This window comes from Cornus florida, unplaced genomic scaffold (genome assembly GCF_030987335.1).
Source record: "Cornus florida cultivar Cherokee Brave unplaced genomic scaffold, ASM3098733v1 CherokeeBrave_3.0.0_Hap2_Chr06, whole genome shotgun sequence".
In the NCBI taxonomy this organism is placed as follows: Eukaryota; Viridiplantae; Streptophyta; class Magnoliopsida; order Cornales; family Cornaceae; genus Cornus; species Cornus florida.
In genome coordinates, this window is record NW_026775576.1 from 89,027,345 (window position 1) to 89,043,089 (window position 15,745).

General features: G+C 32.4%; 1 pseudogene; it reads right to left on the reverse strand.

Annotated features, from left to right (window-relative positions):
* Positions 1-171: 171 nt before the first annotated feature.
* On the reverse strand, positions 172-15,120 carry LOC132314537 (uncharacterized; annotated as a pseudogene).
* Between the last annotated feature and the right edge of the window lie 625 nt (positions 15,121-15,745).

Sequence of the window (15,745 nt, forward strand, 5' to 3'; positions counted from 1 at the left end):
TAAATTATGAGAAAAAAATTATACTAATTTGATGACATATTCTCCATTAACTTTGCATAAATTCATCTTTAATTTTTAAAATTAATTATTTAAATAAAAAAATTTAGTTCAAAATTTTTAAAAAAATTAATTAATTTTTAAATTTTTAATGAATATATTACATGAAAAGAATGCATTTTTTTTTATTTATTAATTTTTCATCAAAATATTGTATGAAAAATAAGATATTTTTCTACCATAAAAAAGTTTAAACTGGTTATAATAAATTTTATTATAAATAACATATTTTAAAAAATATATTAATTTTTTTATAAAAAATGGTAGTTACAAATCCTTTTTTTTTTTTTTTTTTCATTTTTATGATAATTTGATACTAATAATAAAATTAAGGTAAAAATCATAATAGCACTTGCAATGATTTTGATTCCGATTTGCCTTTCAAACAGTCGTGAACTAAGAGGGTGTAACTTGAATTGAACATTCGAACTCAATCCAGCTAACTTGATTTCTCATGAGTTTCAACAATATTTTACATAGAATTGGGTCAGAGTTAAAAATTACAACCCGAACTTAATAAAGAGTTAAATGCTAGCAACTTGAGTTCAACAGTCCAATTGTTGTTATATTATAAGATACACTGACCAATAGTTCAATTATTTTATAAGAAAATAAGATTTGTTCATTGTTTAGTCTTTATCAGTGTGGTCCATGATGCTTATAGAATAAAGTTAACGTGGCAATCCCAAATTTGATCCGAAATCTCAAATGAGTTATAAAGCCTAAATTTAATATTAAGGGGATCTCAAAATGAGTTGTAAAGCCTAAATTTAACATTAAAGATGAATTACACTTGAATTGGTTACTTCTGATTGAAGCCCTGCGACGTCGTTTTGCTGTCCTTCCAAAGATGTTACCAACAGCTCCCATTGCCACCCCATCGGGCCTATCCCAAATTTCGCACCCTGTTCGGAGGTACAGTATAGATTCCTCTAAATTGCAATAACTACCCACATCCATCTCTTTTACTTCACAATTTCTATACAAATTAATAGTACACATATATATGTATAATAGTGTTTATATGAAATATAAAATATTCCCCATTGCAGTGCCTAATAACTTTAAACTGTCCCAAGATTTTCCACTTCATGACCTTCACTTTTCACTAAATTCCCTTCTAGTCCCCACCTCCCATCATCATGTTATTATTGCCTTACTGAATCAAATTGTTATTTTATGAAATCATTTACACAAAATAGAAGATAACAAAGATCATCACAGATGATCAAAATATAAGATTCAACTGTCCCTTTGCAGAGGACATCAGCTACGAGTTTGGATCAATGATACAGAACTTAATGTAAGAAATATCCCTGATGTGCATTTCATGCTGCTCTATCACTTCCAACAATCATTTTCATCAAGGCTTCAAAATGAGAGACAAGTACCTTTGACTGAGAAAACAAACCCCGTTGTCAATACCATGTACTTTGTACTCTAACCAAGCACCCTCATCGCAAAACAAACATTAAACAAACATGAACATCTAGAGCATTTGCAATACCAAATTGGGATAGACAATGTAATCAGTAACTCTGTTTTAATTTGGAATGTGTTTAATGCATGTGAAACAAAAGTCAGGCGATTTTGTAGCTATGCATGGTAAATAAAGTTTACACTTCTTCGTTGCTAAATTACCAGCAAAGAAAATAAACAGAGAGTAAACTTACCTTAAAGACGAGGTACCGGCAGACAAACCATCCACTGAATCCAAATCCAACCAACTCCATGACTGTTGGAAGCTGGTTATGGAGGAGGAATTAATTTAGAACAGTTCACTAGCAGATCCAGAGAGAAACTATGTTAAAGAAAAAACAAAAAAATCCTACTTTTTGGTTTTACCAGCTACTGCAAAAATATTTCCTAATGTTTAGACAAAAATAAATTAGAAGTAAAAATAGATTACTTACCAAAGGGACGGAATTGATGGCAGCAACAATAATGGAAGAGAACCAAATTGCAACTATTGCACAACCTCCATAGAGAATGATTTTACCAGCAAATGAAAAAACATTTCCTAATGTTTAAACAAAAATAAAATAAAGTACAAATAGATCATATACCAAAGGGGGCTGAGTTGAGAGCACCAATAATAATGGAAGAGAGCCAAATTGCAACTATTGCCCCACCTCCATAGAGAATGAATGACTTGTTTTCAAGTGCATCCCACTGTCAAAAGTAAAGGATAGAACAGAATTAAAATCAAAGAATAATCAAAGAGACGACGTTCTGTTTGCTTTTTGGAAAGTCAAACCCAATTGCTAATTACTGAAGGAACACTGTGTAATGCTATAAACAGGATGTGAATTGGTCAAGGGATAATCCCCTCTGGCATTCTCCAGTTATAATCGAAGAACAATCCATCACAGTACAGATGGAACTACTGTCAGTTCACTAAAGAATGGAGTATATTAATTAACAACTACGCCGTTTCCTGCATGATTGATGAAATGCTGGTAGTGCCCCTTTTACCATGACATTGGCATTGTGATAGGAGACCAAATAATTGACAGAGCTGCAGCAAGAGAAGACCTAAAACCAGTTGTCCAGCTGTTGATACCCTAACATGCTATGCCACAATATATGGAAGAAGATTTAGAAGAGAATGGGAGGCTTACCTTTTCCTTCAAGTCCCAGAATACTTTCCCAACATCTGCAGAATCAGATGTCTCTTCTGAAGATGAGGCTTTGATCCGGAACAAAGTCAACCTATTGGAATCTGTTACAGCGAGAGATTACAAACATTATGCACATTGTGTTCCAGTGGTGTCTTATTGAGAACTTGTGTGAGTTTTAAAGGTAAATGGTGGGAAATGATAGGAGCAATCAAATCTCGTCACGAGAAGACATTAAAAATTAGTGTCATTTCATTCATGTGGGTTGCTCTATCCTATATGGTGAACCAAAAATATGATCCTTCTAATTTCTAGCTCAGAGAATTGGGCAATTCAACATAGCAATAAAATAGAATGGTTAGGGAACTTGCAATAAAATTCTGGCACTACAAGAACAGTTTCCCCATAATGACAAATAACTAGAAAGAATTTGAACTTTGCTTAACAGGAGAGTTCAGACTAAGCCGAAGCAAGAGCAGCGGGGATACAAAGTAGTAGATCCCAACTACAGAAAATTTTGAGGTCTAAAGTGCCTTTCAAGGATACATAAGTAAAAATATACATGAACAGATAGTTAAGTGATATGTTACCAGTGAAATTTGAATTTGATGGCATTATAAAGTAGAGATGAAGGTGTTTTGTCTTCCTAATAACTTACCAGAAGCATACATCTCGATTCTTATACTTGTTCTGGACAATTTTTACAGATTCCTACCACAATTGTCGAAGTTAATCATTTAAGGAGTTCAAATATGTGTTTTTATTTCTGTTAATGAAGAATCTAGCACCCATATGTAGAAAAACTAAAAATTAATTAATCACAGAAAGACTCTGTGACCTATCGTGGAACTAGAATCTCTACCAAGTCCCAACTCAATGAGAGAGAGGTTGGTAGAAGGATTGATCCCTAAATTGCTAATTGAAGAAGAACAAGTAACACCAAATATAACAGTCAATGACATGCGGCATTTATAGCTAAATCAATAATATAAGAAGCCACCAGGTGCAAAAAGCGCACATACAGAGAGAAAGGGAAAGATATGATTTTGTAAAACAAATATATTTTTGAACAATTATCACCATTTTGCTTGATAAAACTCACTCTTAAAAGCTTAGATAAAGAGGAAATTTGACAGGTTTATAGAGAATTTTGGTAGTAGAGATGTAAACTGTTTTTGGTAGGAAAAAGTTATGCTCTCTCAATTAATAAAGTGTTTTTTTTTTCGTTTTTTACCAGCATGATAAAAACTATATCCTAACCAAAAATCTCTCACAATGATTGGTTTCCAAAGCAAAGTTACAGCAATTTGTAAAAGATTCTCCACTATTTAAACAAATACTGTGCAAAATAGGAAAACACACGAGCATATAATCATTCTACAGTTCTTCCTTGGGTTTCGCTCCCCTTTGAGCGCTTTTTTATAAAATTCTTACTTATCAAAAAAAAAATACAATCATTCTACAGTTCTACATTTCAAAATCTATATTAAAAGCCACAACTTAAAATTCATTTTCTTCAAGTGGAAAAACCATGATTACCCTTGAATTTAAATGGCTCTATACACAATTTACATCACACTTTAACGGAGAATTCATTGTCTTGAGCAAAGGCTTCTATATCAAATGAACTTAAAATCATATCGGAAGAAAGGAGGTAGGGTTCCCACATATATTTTTTTTTTTTACAACTTCAAGTCATCCAAATATGTCCTCAGCACTAATCAGAAACTCATTTCAGAATACACCCAAAAATTTGAAGATTTTAGTTTGAAGCTCAGCAAATAATTCAAGATTGGAAGATAAAACAAATAATTTCCCAAGATTTAAAGTTGCCAATAGTCCATAAAATTCAACTTACTTACAAAAATAAATAAATAAATAAATTCTCAAAATATCAACCACATTTTAAAATAGGAAGGCATGTAGTGTGGCCTATAGGACAACTACAATAATACAGAAATATAAATATGAATATCAACCAATTGTTTGAGTAGAAGAAAACATTGAGAGATTAGTACCTGAGGAGTGCTTTGAAGAAACTGAGAACAATGTAGGAACAGAACGAGGAGGAAGATAAGGCAAAGCAGAGCGTTGTGAATACGACAATGTCTTGGGGATACGAGGGACTAACACCCCTGTTGCATAAGCTGTTGCCATCACAGTGCTTCTCTTCTCTCTCTTTGCTCCTCGTTTGTACCATTTTTTCTGCTAAGTATCACTTTCACTCTCTATATACTTACTCTTATATATATATATATAATCAAAGGAAGATAGCTTTTTTTTTTTCTTTTTGTATTTTTACAATTAAAGAATAACACGACAGTACTTTTATTCTATTTTACCTTTCAAAGGAAGATAGCTTCTTCTCCCCTTTTTTTTTTTTTTTTTGTATTTTACAAGAAAAGAATAACATTACAGTACTTTTATTCTATTTTACTTTTCAAAGGAAGATATCTTTTTTCTATATTTTGCAAGTAAAGAATGACATTGCCTTTATTCTATTTTACCTTTCAAAGGAAAATTTGACTTGATTTTGAAAATCTTTGTTAATATCGAGCTATGTTTTCAGTTACGTTCAAAATTTAATGTATTTTACTATTTAAATTTTTTCTTATTAAAAGTTTTAACCATTTGGTTTGGTTCAATTTCTCATAAAGCACTCATAAGGATTTTGATTCCAATTTGCCTTTTAAACGGTCAAAAAAACTGGGGAAAAAAATGTTAGTACAACAGCAAGTGACTGTTAATTTTTACAATAAAAATTTGGAATAATTACACTTACCTCTCATCTAAATAGGAAAAATACACAAACTTTCCATATATTTTGGATAATTCCTCTTACCTCCCTTATGAGTAACAGCTATTAATGTAAGCATGAGAATTTACTATACTGACCTCACTAGAAAAAAGTCTGTGTATATATATGGGAGAGTAGATTGATCTTCGCTGTGGCCACTAGCAGTGGAGGCCAGCAAACAGCAGAGATCAGTTTATTACAAAGGTGTTATCTAGAAGAGAGGCGAGTGAACATTTTCTAAACTTAGAAGAGGTTTCTGTAATTTATCCTATCTAAAGGGGAGTTAGTGTAATTTACCCTCGAGAAGCAAATCAAAGCCCTACAACGTCGTTTTGCTATATTTCTGTTGTTATTCGTCAGCTCCAATTGCCACCCTATCCCAAATTTCGCACCCTGTTCGGAGGAGTTACAATGTACACTTCCTCTAGATTGCCATGACTACTCACAGCCATCTCGTTTCCTTCGCTATTTCTATACAAATTCATACGTATACATATAATTATATATGTATAATAGTGTTTGTATCAAACAGAACATGTTCTCCATTGCAGTCCCTAATAACTTTATCAGCTGCAGAGATATTATTAACACATCGTCAAAAACTGTCCCAAGATTTTATGCTGCATGCCCTTTACTTTTCACTAAAATCCTGTCTAGTCCCCACCTCCCATCATTACGGAAAGTAGTAGTTATTGGCATATTGCCCTATCAGAGTAGTTATTGCCTCTTGCCAACCCACAGCTCATGTCCACATATTGGGAAATTGCTGTGTCAAATTTGAATTTGGATCACTTTGTTACCACCGAAACATTCATTAAAACTGATAGCTTTTATTCTTAGAAATACATTCACCCATTTATTGACTTGAATCATTTTTTATACCAAGTCCATACCATCTAAAATGGCATCTCTTAGCAGGGACGGCTCAAACGTAAGGCCAGTTAGAAGGTGGCCTAGGGCCCCCAACCAAAAATTTTCTTTAAGTGAGTTCCCCACATGAAATTTTCTATAATGTTTTATTCATGTTCTTTTAAGATGTGCTCTAAATCCTATTTTTTCTCTCTTTTCTGAACTTATCTCTTCTTCTCTCTTAACTTTTTTTCTTCTCCGGGGCCTCATATCTCCCTATTTTATTATGTACTCACCCTTCCTTTTCAATCTCACCTCTTTTCCTTTTATTTTATAATTTACTCACACATTTTCTCTCTTTTATTAATTTTCATGCCCTAATGACTTTTTGTCATAAGTGTTGGAACCCAAGACATTGAACAATGCATTTTTTATTTTTAAGAACTTTAAAATTTTCTTTTTCCAGTATGAATTTCAGTATATAGGTGTTTATTTTATTTGTAATTTTTTTTTAATTTATTTATCAACATACTAAAAAAAATGTGAATCTAAATGAAGAGGATGCAAATCAGTCCAGCGGCAGGCATGAGGGACACCTAGAATCTACCAGCCATGCATTTTACTTTTGTTTAAGAAAAAAAATAAGAGAGAGAGTGACCAAGAGTTGTAGCTTAGTGGTATCTTCTCTGGAAGTGGAAGGTCGAGGGTTCAAGTCTCATTAGGAACAATAAATGGGTGCGTGAGTTACACAACTAGGAAAAAAGAAAAGGGAGCGAATGAATGAAAAAAGAGAGAGAAACAAACAAACTTGCTCTGATGCCAACCTATTTGGTCTATGAATCTAATGAAGAAGAGATATTGGGAGAAAAACAGCTAATTTAACTAGAAAATAATCAATTAAAACATTGAATCTGATTTTGAGGGAAATGCAAATTGTTATTCCAAGAAATAATTGCATTTACACAAAATAGAAGAGAACAAAGATCATCACAAATGATAAACATATAAGATTCAACCGTCCCTTTGCAGAGTACATCAACTACAAGTTTGGATCAATGATACAGAACTAAATGTAAAAAAATAGCACTGATATGCATTTCATGCTGCCCTATTCACCGTCCAGCAATCTGTTCCATCAAGGCTTCAATATCAGATACTAGTTCCTTTGATTGACAAAGCAAACCCCGTTGTCAATATAATGTACTTTGTACTCTAACCAAGTGTAATACCCCTAATTTTAAAAGGATAGTCTCAGTATTTATTTATTTATTTGTTTTAATTGTATTTTTTAATTATTTAATTAATTATTTGACTAATTGCTTATGTGTTTAATTGAATTAGGTATTACTTGATTATTTGATTATGTATCTATGTATTATTTGTATTTGTCTATGTGTTAATTGTTTAATTAGATTATGTGCTTAAATGGTGTTTTGATTAATTGTAAATTAAATGTTTTCTTTTCTTTTATTATTTTATTTTATTTTTCTTTTATGGTTATGGTTAGCAGTAATGGGCCAACAATTGGGTCCCATGGACTACTTGGATAGGAGGTTGGATGTGTATGGATTATTACCCATGGATAATGTATGTATATATATAGATATATATTATATACATATATAAAAAGGAAAGTAATTTATTAATTATTTTTATGGTAACTTGGGTAGTAATATTTAATCTGATGTATATGTTTTATATTTAAATAATAAAAATATACATAGATTTGATACGTGTTATGTTTTAAGTTACTTTATAATATTATGGTACTTAAGTATTATTGGATAATCCATTAATAAATAATGGAATGTGTATAATTTATTTATTTAATAAACATATACATAAATTATATACGTAACATATTTTACTTACCTTTTTAATATATATATAAAAGAGAAAGTAATTTATTAATTACTTTTATGGTAATTTGGGTAGTAATATTTAATCTGATGTATATGTTTATTTAAATAATAAAAATATACATAGATTTGATACGTGTTATGTTTTAAGTTACTTTATAATATTATGGTAACTTAAATATTATTGGATAATCCATTAATAAATAATGGAATGTGTATAATTTATTTATTTAATAAACATATACATAAATTATATACGTAACATATTTTGCTTACCTTTTTAATATTTTTATTTTCATTTTTTTTTAGTTGACTTGGATTGGGAAAAGGGTTAGGGTTATTTTATTTAGCCTATAAATATATAGCTATAGGTTGTAAAAGGGGGTTAGAAATATTCACGTGATATATACTGGAGAGATAGTGTTAGAGAGGGAAGGAGGAAAAGGAAGGAATGAGGAGAAAAAACCCTGTAGAGAGAATATCAAGGAAGAAGAAGTTTAACTTTCGATCCGAAAGTTTAAGGCAAGTTCTTCTTCTATCTCTTTCCCTTTGATTCGTGTTTCTGTACATGCCTAGGAAATTCCAGAATTTATTAAACACATAAAATTAAATAATTATGCATGTTTAATTGGGTTAGAACATAGGTTTTATGAAATTGGTTCATATCTGTTCTTGTGTTATGAATTGATAAAATGCATGATTTTGATTTGATTTCTTATGTGAATTTTTACATGTTTAAATTATATATTTTTCATATCTGTGGAATGATGGAACGTAGAAACATGCCTAGGATTCCTAAACATTAAATAGGGACTAAGTTTGGGTTTTAATAAATTTAAATAGACTCAATCATAATGATGCTTGCTATTTGAATGTTTTAAACAAACGAATGGATTTAATCTTTTAAAATATTTTAGCAATTGAGATTAAATATGTAGGATGAATTGGATATAGAGAATCCTTATTTAACGGTATAATAAAATATCATCATGTATAAGATTCAATTTGTGTAGGACATATGATATAGGAAGTTTAAAGAAATAATAAGTCATTCCTATTATGTGATAACTTGATATCATATTTATCATAGTTATTTATGAAATGTTTGATGTATTTCCTTAATTGTTACATTAATTGTTGGATTGTGTGGTTTAATGCACTGGTATGGGACGGTGGCATTCTAGGGATGGATTAACTTATCAGTTAAGTCCTACCTATTTTATATAAGGGAATGGATTAACTAAAATGTTAAGTCCTACTTATATTTAAGTCAGGTCAGCTGAACAAGTTGAATGACTTATGGAGGATCAATTTATTATATAAGGGAATGGATTAACTAAAATGTTAAGTCCTACTTATATTCAAGTCAGGTCAGCTGAACAAGTTGAATGACTTATGGAGGATTAATTTATACTGGATAGGATGGTTACCAGATTATATATATATAAGTATGGTGCCATGATATGAGCTCGAGTCTCAGGATCAATGGTTAGGGCGCGTATATCGCCAGGGATGTGTAGCTAGATATAGTGTAGTTGTGTACCCTGGTAGGTCTGGGTACTCATGCCCACTATATGTGCGTTTTGCATGTTGCCTACTATTCAGGTTGAGACAACCCTATAGTCTAGTGAGGTTCCTTTAGTGTGTATATATATATATACGGACTACTAGTTACTGTTGGATTGACTAGGATGTATACGTGTATCGGATCTCTGCTTGGACTGTAGTAGAGTAGAACTTGTTTGTGGGCCTGACCCACCATTATTTTTCAGGTGTTCGTCACGAATAGAGGTTGTTCGTGCTGAGCGGGGATCAGTCTACTTCATTCTTCCGATGCTACATAAGAGTTCCTTTATGATTCAGTTTCCTGTTTTAAATTACTGTCATTTGTTTAGTTTGGATTTTCTAGGGGTCCACACAATATGGATTCCCGAGTTGTATTTTGGAGGATCAGTTGTATCAGAAGAGTTTATTAATTAATGGAAATATATTATGAGGTTTATTATTAGATTATCATTTTAGTTTCTTGTCAACATTTTATTTATTCTTCTTTATTCTTTTGTACTCTGTGTTCGTTTATTATCAATTTGTTTTGATATCCTCGGGTATTCGGGCGTGGGCCTGGCCAACCCGCATTCGGAAATTCGGGGATATCACACCAAGCACCTCTTTGCAAACACTAACATTAAACAAATTGAACATCTAGAGCATTTGCAATATGAAGTTGGGATGTGTAAAACGCATGTGAAACAAAAGTCAGGCGATTTTGTCACTATGCATGGTAAATGAGGTTCACTCATCTTCCTCACTAAATTACCAGCAAAGATAATAAACAGAGAAAGTAATTTGGATATAATGTAATTCATTTTGTAATGAGCTTACTTTAAAGAAGAGGTACCGGTAGACAAACCATCCAATGAATCCAAATCCAATCAACTCCATGATTTTTGGAAGCTGGTTATGAAAGGGGAATTAATTTAGAACAGCTCACAAGCAGATCCAGAGAGAAACCATGTTAAAGAAAAAGAAAAAGAAAATCCGACTTTTGATTTTACTAGCTACCGCAAAAACATTTCCTAATGTTTAAACAAAAATAAATTAGGAGTACAGATAGATCACTTACCAAAGGGACTGAGTTGACGGCACCAATAATAATGGAAGAGAGCCAAACAGCAACTATTGCCCCACCACCACAGATAATGACTGTAGACTAGTTTTCAAGTGCATCCCACTGTCAAAAGTAAACGATAAAATAGAAGGAAAAAAAATAAGAATAATCAAAGAGACAACGTCCGGTTTGCTTTTTGGAAAGTCAAACCCAATTGCTATTTATTGAAGAAACAGAGTGTAATGCTATAAACAGGCTGTGAATTGATCAAGGGATGATTCCCTCCGGCATTCTCCAGTTATAATTGAAGAACAACCCATCGCAGTACAGATGGAACTACTGTCATTTCAATAAAGAATGGAGTACAGTAACAACTACCGTTTCCTGCATAATTGATGAAATGTTGGCAGTGCCTCTTTTACCATTACATAAGCATTGTGATAGGAGACCCAATTATTGTCACAGCTGAAACAAGAGAAGACTTAAAACCAGTTGTCCAGCTGTTGATACCCTAACATGAAATCCCACAATATATGCAAGCAGATTTGAATGAATGGAAGGCTTACCTTTTTCTTCAAGTCCAAGAACGCATCCCGAACTTCAGCAGAACCAGATGTCTCTACTGAAGATGAGGCTTTGATCTGGAACAAAGTCAACCTATTGGAGTTTGTTTCAGAGAGAGATTATAAACATTATTCACGTTGTTTCCCAGAGGTGACTTTTTTAGAACTTGTGTGAGTTTTAAAGATAAATGATGGGAAATGATATGAGCAACCAAATCTCGTCACACACATGAACAACCAAGACCCCCAAGTCACAATAGAGCAACCTTGTGATTGTGCCAAGGCCAGACCTCATTGTCTTGAACGAAGACTTCAGTAAATTTGTAGCCATCTCAAACTGATGTTGGAAATAATGGATTTTGTCATTTCAAATGAACTTAAAAATCATGTAGGAAGAAATGCGGTAAAGTTCCCAAATTTTTTACAAATTGATCCATTCAATGCTATTGAAAAGTGAACAGGGCTACTTTCAAGTCATTCAAACATGTCCTCAACATTAATAAGAAACGCATTTCAGTATACATCCAAAAACTATCTGGTTTCAGAAATGATTCAAGATTGGAAGATAAAACAAAATAATTTTCCAAGATTTAAAGTTGAAAATAATTCATAAAATTCAACTTACTTACAAAAAAGAAATAAATAAATAAATAAATTCTTAAAATATGGACCACATTTTAAAATGGCAAGGCATGTAGTATGGCCAATGGTGAGAAAGAAAATTTAAAATCATCAATAAGACAACTACAAAAATACACAAATATATATATATATATATATATATATATATATATATATTAATATTGACCAATTGTTTGAGTAGAAGAAAACGTTGAGACCTTAGTACCTGAGAAGTGCTTTGAAGAAACAGAGAACAATGTAGGAACACAACGAGGAGGAAGATAAGGCACAGCAGAGCGTTGTGAATACAACAATGTCTTGGGCATACGAGGGACTAACACCCCTGTTGCGTAAACTGTTGCCATCACAGGTGCTTCTCTTCTGTCTCTTTGCTCCTTGTCTGTACCGTTTTTTTCTGGTAAGTATTGCTTTCACTCTTTATATACTTATATGTATTTATAGTAAAAGGAATATAGCTTTTTTTGTACTTTACAAGTAAAGAATAACATTAAAGTACTTTTATTTTATTCAACCTTTCAAAGGAAGATACGGAGTAGTTTTTTTTTTTTTAGTATTTTACAAGTAAGGAATAACAGTACTTTTATTCTAATTTCAAAGGAAGATATCTTTTTTCTATATTTCATAAGTAAAGAATAACATTACCTTTATTCTATGTTACCTTTCAAAGGAAGATTTGACTTGATTTTGAAAACTTTGTTAATATTGAGCTATGTTGTCAGTTAAGTTCAAATTTCAATATATTTTATGATTTAAATTAGTTCTCTTTAGGAGTTTTAACCATTTGGTTTGGTTCGATTTCTCATAAAGCACTCACAAAGATTTTGATTCCAATTTGCCTTTTAAACGGTCAAAAAAACTGGGGAAAAAAATTTATTAGTACAACAATGACTAATTGTGAATTTGAGACAATAAATATCCGGAATAATTACACTTACCTCTCATGTAATTATGAAAAAATAAACAAACTTTCCTTATATTTTGGATAATTACTCTTACCTCATCTATGAGTAACAACTATTAGTATCTGTTAACGAAGCATGAGAATTTATTATACTAACCTTACTAAAAAAAGAGTGTGTATATATATATGGGAGAGTGGATTGATCTTCGCTGCGGCCACTGGCAGTGGTGGCCAGCTAACAGCAGAGATTGGTTTGTTACAAAGGTGCTAACTAGAAGAGAGGTGAGTGAAAATTTTCAAAACCTAGAAGAGGTTTTTGTAATTTATCCTATCTAGAGGGGAGTTAGTGTGGAGAAGCAAATCGAAGTCCTACGACGTCGTTTTGCTGTCTTTCTGTTGTTATTCGTCAGCTCCAATTGTCATCCCATCCCAAATTTGTGCCCTGTTCGGAGGAGTTACAGTGTACACTTTCTCTAAATTGCCATAACTACTCACAGCCATCTCATTTCCTTCACTATTTCTATACAAATTCATATATATATACATATATATAATTATATATGTATAACAGTGTTTGTATCAAACAGAAAATGTTCACCATTGAAGTCTCTAATAACTTTATCAGCTGCAGAGACATTAACACATCGTCAATAACTGTCCTAAGATTTTCTCCTGCATGACCTTTACTTTTCACTAAATTCCCTTCTAGTCCCCACCTCCCATCATCACGGAAAGTAGTAGTTATTGTCATATTGCCCTATCATAGTAGTTATTGCCTCTTGCCAACCCACAGCTCATGTCCACATATTGGGAAGTTGCTGTGTCTCACTGAGAGATCATGACTGAATCAAATAGTACACAATTCAGATTCAAATGTATTCATATCAATACACTAAGATTTTCTCCTGCATGACCTTTACTTTTCACTAAATTCCCTTCTAGTCCCCACCTCCCATCATCAAAGTAGTAGTTATTGCCATATTGCCCTATCATAGTAGTTATTGCCTCTTGCCAACCCACAGCTCATGTCCACATATTGGGAAATTGCTGCGTCTCACTGAGAGATCATGACTGAATCAAATAGTACACAATTCAGATTCAAATGTATTCATATCAATACACTAGGGTTCAAGTCAACAGTGTCTGTATTTGAAAGAAGCCCTGAAACACATTCAATAAAATTGAGCACCCAATTAAAGATTTGATGAATAAGACATTGTGCATGGCTATGAGCTAATAAAAACCCCAAATTTGAGTTTGGATCGCTTTGTTACCTCCAAAACATTCATTTAAAATTGTTAGGAATTTATGATGTATTCGGTAGGAAGGAAAGAAGAGGTGTGGAAAGAAAATAGGAACGAATGAATGAACTTCCTTTGTTCGGTAGAGATGATACAAGGAAAGAAAGAAAAATATGAAAAATGACCCATCCTTCCTCCTTTACAATTTTCATCTGCCCAAAAATGGGTGGAAGAAAAGAGGAAAGACAAGTGGACTATTATAAAAGTTTTTATCAACCCACAATTGGTGGTGGTGGACCTTTAAGTCCAATTTGATGAGTTGGTTTTGTTATCCTTTTACCATCCTAAATTATACAATTTTAAATTACAGTACTATCCTCTATAAATTACAATAGGGTTAATTCAATCTACACCCCCTAACCTTTGACCATATCCCACTTACACCCCCTCTTGGTTTCAATATTCCACCTACACCCCCTTGCACGTGACACCGTTTATTTTATCAACGGAGCTGTATGATTTTACAATTTTACCCTCAATTATATATTAATTCTCATAAATAAATTATATATAAAACTAAAAGACTATTCTACCCTTAATTTTCTATTACCTAATTGTTCCATATTTGAGCACTTTTTTAGACATAGTTAATTTATCCCTTTTTTTTAATGAGAATATTGAAACCCATATCAAAAGCACTATTAGATGAAATCCATACAGGGAAACGAAACTTAATACAATCCATCACCCAGTACATCTCCAGCTCCAAAATTTCCTTAATGTGTGGGTTCAACAACTGGTGGTGGGTTTTATCAACGTTGAAAGCTTCAAATGTTACTAGAACTTCTAGCAGGCACTACAAGCAAAAGAAATGTAAGATTTTCATTGTTTGGATTTCCCGGTGATGGGTAAGAAAGAAATAACCCACGGTGAGAAAGGATTTCATCCCATCGCCGCCGCCACCTCCCATCGTCGCCGTCACCATCTCATTAACTCTGGCACTTTATCCTTTAGTCTTATTGACCCAAACCCTAGACCCGCGACATTCAGATCTTAAATTGTCCAAAAAATTTCACTGTTTCCTCTTCTCACCATATTTCTCTCATCTCTCCTTTCCCTATCAATTCTATTTATATATGGATTGAAGTTTTACATATATATATGACGTCAACTATCTTTTGGGGAAATTTCAAAAAAACTATCCTTTTTGGTAATGAAGGAAATTTTTTTTTTGACAAGTAAGGAAATTTTGCATATAGGGATTGTTGTGATGGGCTTAGATGATTTCAGTGGGTGGAGTTTGTTGGATTTGGAGTTTGGGAAGGAGATCTTTGATTGTTAGAGAGAACGAAATGTAAGATGTTCAGGATTTATTATTAATTTTAAATAAATTAATTAGCACAAAAACTAAAAATTTATTGGATTGAACAGAATCAGAGAGAGAATCATGTGGGAGGAAGACAATGAATATATATAATACATACATATATATATATATATGTGTGTGTGTGTGTGTGTGTGTGTTTGTTTAAGTGAAATGAAGGAAGTTAACAAATTAAGGGTAGTTTTGTAATTCTGTATTGGTCAATGAGGTTAAAGATGTCAATTTA